Raw genomic sequence first — 8,155 nt, forward strand, 5'->3', positions numbered from 1 at the left:
ATACATACATATAATAATGAGACACATTGTGTATATTACTATTACACACATACATACATACAAACATACAAGTAATATACACTGTGTCTCTTATAATCATTATACCAGATATTATATCATAATTTGAAGCGTATTTAAGAAATGAGGGGGACAAAATGCATTTATAAATGTCATCATTTCTGCCAATGAGTTTCTCAACCACAGTGAAATCTAATTAAAGTCTCGAATCTCACCCACATTCACAGTAAACCTTTGATTACAATATGTTTTCCTGAGAGGAACATTTAATATATTCTGTGCTGTGGGGACAAGGAGGTTCGAAAATTAGGATTTCACGGTTGATGACTTTGATTCAGATAAACTGTAATCCCTATTTAAATCCTGCATAATGACTTCACTATTGCATTTTATTGTATTTATAGCTCATCCGCCACAAGACTTGTATAAAATGAGTATTTTTATTTTGAAGTGTACCAAAGTGGTCTTACATAGCAGCAGCACTAGAGGCCTTTGGATCAGTGAACCAAAGCACAGGGATTGACACCGAGATGGTAATGAAGCTCCCGGGTGCATGAATACAGCAGCATCTGATTAATCCTGTACTGAGCTCCATGCAGAGTGCAGAGTGTGTGGATGTGTTTGTCTTAGGTGTCAGAAACAACATTCATTTCAAACAGTCAGTCTTTAGGGTTAGTTTAGGCTTACAGTCTACAGCAATATTTGCATCACCCATTCATTTGTCGTTCTCAGACTTGGCTTGTTAGATAACACCATCCATGCATTATATTTGCTGAATGAGATCCAATACTTGTTTCTTACTAATTTTAGTGTGCTGACTCCAAAAACTCAATTTTTTGCATGAGCATGTCACTCTTTCTCTTAAAATATGATGCATTTTGTACCATTTTTGCTTTTGACAACCATTTGAAAGGTTAATTTATAAATATATATATGCTACATTAATAGTTATTAACGTTAACAGTTATTATTTCATTTACTTTATAAAAATCATAAAATCTTTTATTTATTTATATATAAAAAAAAATAAAAACTTTTTTTATTTTTATTATTATTCTTTTTTTTTTACTTCATCATGCTGATCCTTTAGAAACCATAGAAGTTTGTGGTCAGATAGTATAGGATTTATAAATTTATAAATTGAACTCTTTCAACTCCAAAGAATAATGTATGCTAAAAAGATTAATATAGCACATTTTGACTCTTGGGTTCTTGAACTTGAAATGCTGTGAGGGTACAGAGAGTTCAACACAAAAATCTCCACAGAGATTAAATGCTTAAAGGTTCAGTAATAAAGTTCTGGCTCTGAAATCATGCATAGGTTTTTTTTTTTTTTTTTTTTTTACTAATTTCTTCCTGAGAACAATGAAAAGAAAGTGCAATGCTGTGCTCTCAGTTTTTCAGAGAGAAACTTGCTGAAAACATCTCTAAGGTGATTTTCTGGTGAAGAGGGCTATTGGTGTCACCCCCGCCTGCAAAATTGAAAGAGGAAAACAGATCGCTCAAGCCACTCCCATGTATTTTGATCATGAGCCCCCTATTCAGAAAAATTGAAAAGTAGCCGCTTTGACAGTTTGGAGAACAACTTTCTCAGACTGTTGCGTCTCATCTTTCAAAAGGCACAACAATGTCTTTCAGGGTGGCTTTACCTCAACAGCTGGGGTTGTAAATTATTCTTCAGACTTACACCATGTACTGGCTTCTTTCCACTTTCTGTGCCCTCTTTTCTCTCTGTGTCTTTCTTTTCTTCTAACAAAACCCAACTCAGCAGCATGGCAGAGATCACAGGTGGAAGGGTAATGAGATACATTTGCTTTCCTGTGCTCAGCGTGGAGAGAGATGTAATTCATTATTGAGTCGACCCTGGAGACTGTGGTTGAGGGGGAACTGTGCGAGTGAGTGACGTTACGAGAGTCAGCAGCATCGTAGAGTTGGTGGAGAAGATCGCTAGATAGACAAACTGACTGGTCGATTTGCTCATACGTTGTTTCTATACTCAGAATCTGTCAGAGACATAACAGTCTTCTAGTATCATTAATAGAATGTTCATTTAAAATTTATCTGGTCTTCAGTAATGTTCTCAAAATGTTCTGTACACCGTTGATGGAATGTTTTTTTTTTTTTTTTTAAACAGTTTAATAGGGTTTATGAACAACAGACTTCTGTTTTCTAATAAACGTGTATCGCTGTTTCCGGTTTATGCATTTTGCATATGCTTTATTAAACATGAAGCTGTTTTACTCAATATACCTTCAAAGTAGAGGTGTCCAGGTGGTTCAGAGAACTTTGAAAACTAACTTCCCGGAAGTAACCAGAAAAAATAAAAATAAAAAAATAAATAACACTTTTTATACTGTTCGGAGAAAATTCAGATCTATCTATCTATCTATCTATCTATCTATCTATCTATCTATCTATCTATCTATCTATCTATCTATCTATCTATCTATCTATCTATCTATCTATCTATCTATCTATCTATCTATCTACCTATCTATCTGTTTGTTTGTTTTATTTTTCACTTAACTGGAACAATATTCATAGAATGTGGTTTCAGATTTTTCAGAGAACATTCAAAGGAAACTTTCACATTTAACGTTTGCAAAATGATAAGATAAAACATTCCCTTAAAGATAGGCCATCTAACATTTTCCAGTAGCCACTGACTTTCAGAGACAAAAAATAAAATAAAAATAGTATGAAAGTCATTCAGTTATTAGTAGACTGTCTGTTTAAAATCTGCTTACACTTTACACACATTCAGCTGACTATAAGTAACTTTACAAGTACATGTCAACTTGTTATACTAACCCTAACCTAAGTCTACTAACACTCTAGAGAGAGTTAGTTCACATGTAGTTACTTATATTCAACAAAACATATAAAGTATAACTAAAGTAAATGTTCCCAGAACTTATTTTTGTTAGCCAGGGTCAGCTTTCCAACAAAAATGCAGATATTTGTATTTGTGTAAATGTGAACGGTGAGACCCTGAATGACTCTGAGGGACAGAGACACGCGTGCGTTTGCGTGTGTGTTTGCTAGTAAGACAGTGAGTGTTTATCAGCCAAAGAGAAGGTGAGTCGTTAAGTGGTTATGTATTCCAGACGGCCTCTGTCCCCTGGCCGTGCTGTATTCATGAGATACCATGAGCTCTTATAAATGGATCAAAGGACAAAATCAAAGGCATTGCTCATGAAGCCCTGCAGAGAAGCTCCTGTTTACAGCCTGAGTGCCCCATCTCCACATTTTCCTTGACCTGAATAAAGCACACACCTGATTAAGGTGCTTGTCATGGCCTGGTACCAGGCGTACCATTGAAATGCCCCTTAATAAAGAAAAATCTCAAATGACATCTATTCAGATTACCCCTAGACAGTAATGAGATGAAATAGAGGACAAACTGAGGCTTTCGCTCCCTCTTCTCAGATTTCTCTCTAAAGAAAAATATACCCTTTGTTTTGGAGGAGATGTCAGCAAAGTGTGCTCACATTTGTCAAGACACCAAAAAGTGTTTGCAAGAGTTTTTACTCACCTCAATTATGTCTTATCAAAATCAAGGTTTGTGCAAACTTTACTAAAGTTGCCTAAAGTACCAGTGTTAATTTATTTTATTTTATTTTATTTTATTTTATTTTATTTTACTATATTTTATTTTATTTTATTTTATTTTATTTTATTTTAATTAAGCAATTATGTTGTTTTTCATTTATTCATTTATTTATTTAACTGTGCTTTTTTTTTTTTTGCACTGTGTAAAGTTCAACTTTTAAAAACCTTTAGAAAAGTATGTTCCACTCATTTATTTTGTGACACAATTTTTTTTTTTTTTTTACAATTTAAATACAATGTAAAATTACATATCAATGACCAATAGAACTAACAAACAAACAAAAAAACAAATAAATAAATACAGTCTGTGTATGTGTTTAAAGTTGATATTAGTAGATATAACTGGCTTATGGCTCATATAGTATGATATGTGGTTCATTCTAAACTGAGCAGAGAGAGAGAAAAAAAAAACAATTTGATATTTTTATGGGCAGAAATAAAATATTTTTTTATTTGTTTTATGGTCAAAGCTCTGTAATTTATAATATATATATATATATATATATATATATATATATATATATATATATATATATATATATATATATATATATATATATATATATATATATATATATATATATATATATATATATATATATATATATATATATATATATATATATATATATATATAATGCAATGCAGTACAATGATTACCGGGAGATAAATAAATAAATAAAAAATAATAATGTGTGGATAATCAAGTGAACCTAAATTGCTTCAGTCCACCATTGTAGAAGTCATACAGAAGTTATCCTTACGTTTATAAAAAAATAAATAAATAAAACCTTAAATGACCTTAAATTTGACAATTTTTGCAATTTCAAAAAAGTATAAACTGTCCAGAAAAGCACAGATAACAGAACTCATGTGGGTGATTTTTTAACAAAGTTTTGATTATTTTGATAATTTAGAAGAAATTAGCGTATCAAAAATGATACAGTAGGCTTTATAGGGTTAAAAACAACACTTATAACGGAGCTCCATTATGTCCAAGAGCTATGAAAGAGCAATAAAAATTTCCTCTGGGGACATACACAGGAAATTTACATGTGACGGATTTGAAAAATTCTGTCCAATATGACTAAACCGTGGCTCCAAATGACAATACTTCAACAGCTGAATCACAGACACTTTGGATGGATGACTTGTGGCTGTGTGGGCTCGTCTCTGCCAGTATGAATGACTTATAGGACTAGAGGAACAGATGGGTTGTGGGAGACATTCTCGAGAAACCAGAGCGAGAAATAATGAGAAATGCAGAGAGAAAAGACTAAATGAGTGGGAAACTAGCAAGGCGAATTTCCCTTAAAGATACAGGAAACAAGCAGCATCTTGCCCACGATAAACCTTCTTCTCATTGTCACTGTGGGTAGAGAATATCTCAATCCAAGCAGCTTGCATCCATTTGACTGCACCAAAATACAGCTGCTTTCTGTGGCAGGACAGAATAACAGTGAGGAAATAAACGTACGTTGGGAGGACATGTCAAAAAGACAACTCAGAGGGGAGACGCATCACGAGGAACATAGGAGAAGCTCCGGGATGCTGACAGTCAAAGGAGAGAACAAACATCGGAGCATAAAGAGCAGCAGCCGAGCCGGTAGCAAAGCATCACGGGGATTGGCTGACAAGATGTAGAGGGAGATCATTAAAGATGATAGAGAAGTAGGACAGGGGCGCTGAGAAGAAAGACAAGGGAGGAATGGAGACCAGGGGTGGACTCAAAGAGAATAGATGATTGTGGAAGAGCAGATCAGCAGGGTTTGGATCGAGCTCTGATCACATTTCAGGGCTTTTCAGCTTCAGTGTTCCATTTCCATGCATGCTTATGAGTTTTTCTGGATGTAGATGTGTGCGCGGGCAGGTTTGTTTCCGGTTACTGTCACAGAGGGCTCTGAACCATGTCTAGGTAAACAGGATTCTTGAGAGAATCAATTGGAATTGGTCTCCTTGGCTCACATCAAAGAACTAGCCTGAAGGAGGATTGCAGCCCAGTACAGCTCTGAAAGATGTGGGAAATTCTTCGCTCCTCAAGGTTGCTCACTTGTCCCTGATAAACAGAGGGGGTGAAGTCCATTATTATTATCATTATTATTATTATTATTTTTTTTTTTTTTATGTCAAAACATTCCAAATCCTTTGTCTTTAATAGGACACAAACGGTTCAGTTAATGACCTCCATGCACTTCTATGCAATCATATTGCTAATAATATTACTTAATATTACTATTACTGTCAGCAGCCATATCACCCTGGAGCCCAAGACCAGTTTCCCACTGAAGCTAAGCAGGGTTGAGCCTGGTCAGTACCTGGATGGGAGACCTCCTGAGAAAACTAGGTTGCTGCTGGAAGAGGTGCTAGTGAGGCCAGCAGTGGGTGCTCACCCTGTGGTCTGTGTGGGTCCTAGCGCCCCAGTGTAGTGATGGGGACACTACACTGTCAACAAGCACCGTCCTTCGGATGAGACGTTAAACCGAGGTCTTGACTCTCTGTGGTCATTAAAAAATCCCAGGATGTCTTTCGAAAAGAGTAGAGGTGTGACCTCGGCATCCTGGCTAAATTCGCCCATTGGCCTCGGACCATCATGGCCTCCTAACAATCCCCATATCCAATGATTGGCTTCATCACTCTGTCTCCTCTCCACCAGTAAGCTGGTGTGTGGTGGGCGTTCTGGCGCAATATGGCTGCCGTCGCATCATCCATATATATATATATATATATATATATATATATATATATATATATATATATATATATTATGACTGCTAAATCGACCAAATTACTTGTTTAAAAAAAATTACTTGTGTGTCTAAAGCTCACTTTTGTTTTAGATCACTAGATGTGACATTGTGGTGCCTTGAAACATTAGAAGTTACTTTAATACAAAATAAATAAACTGTCAGTTAGGTCATTGACTGAGTGGACGGTGAGGCAGGTCCATATAAAGGTTTTTATACCTGTATCATTTCCTATTGCCACTATTCTAGCATGGTTTTTCAGTGATAGGCTGAACGTGTGGAGAACTGGCAACAAAAGAAATTTGATGTGAATTTAAGAGGTAACAAATACATTTTTCATTCAGCTGAGAGCATGTCTGGGTTTATCTTTGATCATCCTTCATCTTATTCACCCATGTGTTTCCACTCTCTGTTATCCCAGTGTGAGACAGAGGAAGGAGTGTGAAAATACAAATAGCTTTAAAAATATATCTTTGAAAATATGTTCTTATTACATTCTTGATTTCACTTCATCATCAAAGTCACCCCTTTTTTACCAGCCAAAAAAAGTGTATATATATATATATATATATATATATATAGAAAGAAGAAAATGATATTATGGATAGAGCCAGAAACACTGGTCTGTAGCTAAAAATGTCTTAACGTTGGATTTGATTCTCACAAATATGCATAATATCTTTTCTTTTTTCAAACTGTTAAGTGATGGACTGGAGTGGTGTGGATTACTTGTGGATTATTGTGATGCATTTTTTGTTTTATTTTTATTTTTTGTTGTTGTTTTTATCAGCTTTTTGGACTCTCATTCTGACTGCACCCATTTACTGCACACTGGTGTGCAAGTGATGGGATGCTACATTTCTCCAAAACTGTTCCCAGGAAGAAACAAACTCACCCTCATCTTGAATGGACTGAGGGTGAGTAAAATTTCAGCAAATTTACATTTTTGGGTGAACTATTCCTTTAAGACTCAGTTTGTCTCTCTCTTTAATCTTATTACAGTCAAGAAGAAAAATTGAGATATTAAAGCGATTTTGTTTATGGGTCTTCACAGTGCATGAAAAATGTGCATAATTATTTCTGATTTTCTCATATATTGTATGTAATACTGTGGCGAGGAGCAGCACCAGAGTATTTTTGGAAGGAGAAAGAAAATAGAGGTGCGTCATCTGAAATGTTGATGACAATCAACAAGGCCTGCATGACACCTCGCCGGAAAACTTTTGATTGCTTTCCAATTCCGGTTTGCATTCGGACTAATCATCCACATCCTTTGTTTAAGCAGGACAGTCTGTCATGCTGTGAAGATCCATGAGGGAAGTATTTCCTTTCTCTCACACTCACTCTCTGCACCTCATATTAGAACCTGTGACTGTTTCGGTGACATTAACATACAAAACTGCATTATGGATGTAGACAAGTGCAGCGAATAAATGTGAAGCTGAACACAGCTCATAATCTATGGCCTGCAGTTTAAGTGTCCATCTTCATTTTGCTCCAGGCATGTGACATGCTTATACGACTATAAGTGCATTTGCATCAGTTGTGTGGATGCATTAAAACAAATTAGATGCCACCGTATAAGAAGTGCAACAGAAATATGTGCCTGGGATTTACAAAGCCTTGCTTTGTGCATTTGTAGCTGCTATAATTCACATAGGATTCTGGTGAGTGAATCTAACAAAAAACAGATCATTTATCACATAAAAAAAACACAAACAAAATAAATGAATTATATATATATATATATATATATATATATATATATATATAAAATGATA

At 35.1% G+C, this 8,155-nt stretch overlaps 1 pseudogene; it reads left to right on the plus strand.

Moving 5' to 3' along the window:
• Positions 1-5,870: 5,870 nt before the first annotated feature.
• LOC132144349 (5S ribosomal RNA) lies at positions 5,871-5,987 on the plus strand (annotated as a pseudogene).
• Positions 5,988-8,155: the final 2,168 nt, after the last annotated feature.

Source organism: Carassius carassius, chromosome 7 (genome assembly GCF_963082965.1).
Source record: "Carassius carassius chromosome 7, fCarCar2.1, whole genome shotgun sequence".
NCBI lineage: Eukaryota > Metazoa > Chordata > Actinopteri > Cypriniformes > Cyprinidae > Carassius > Carassius carassius.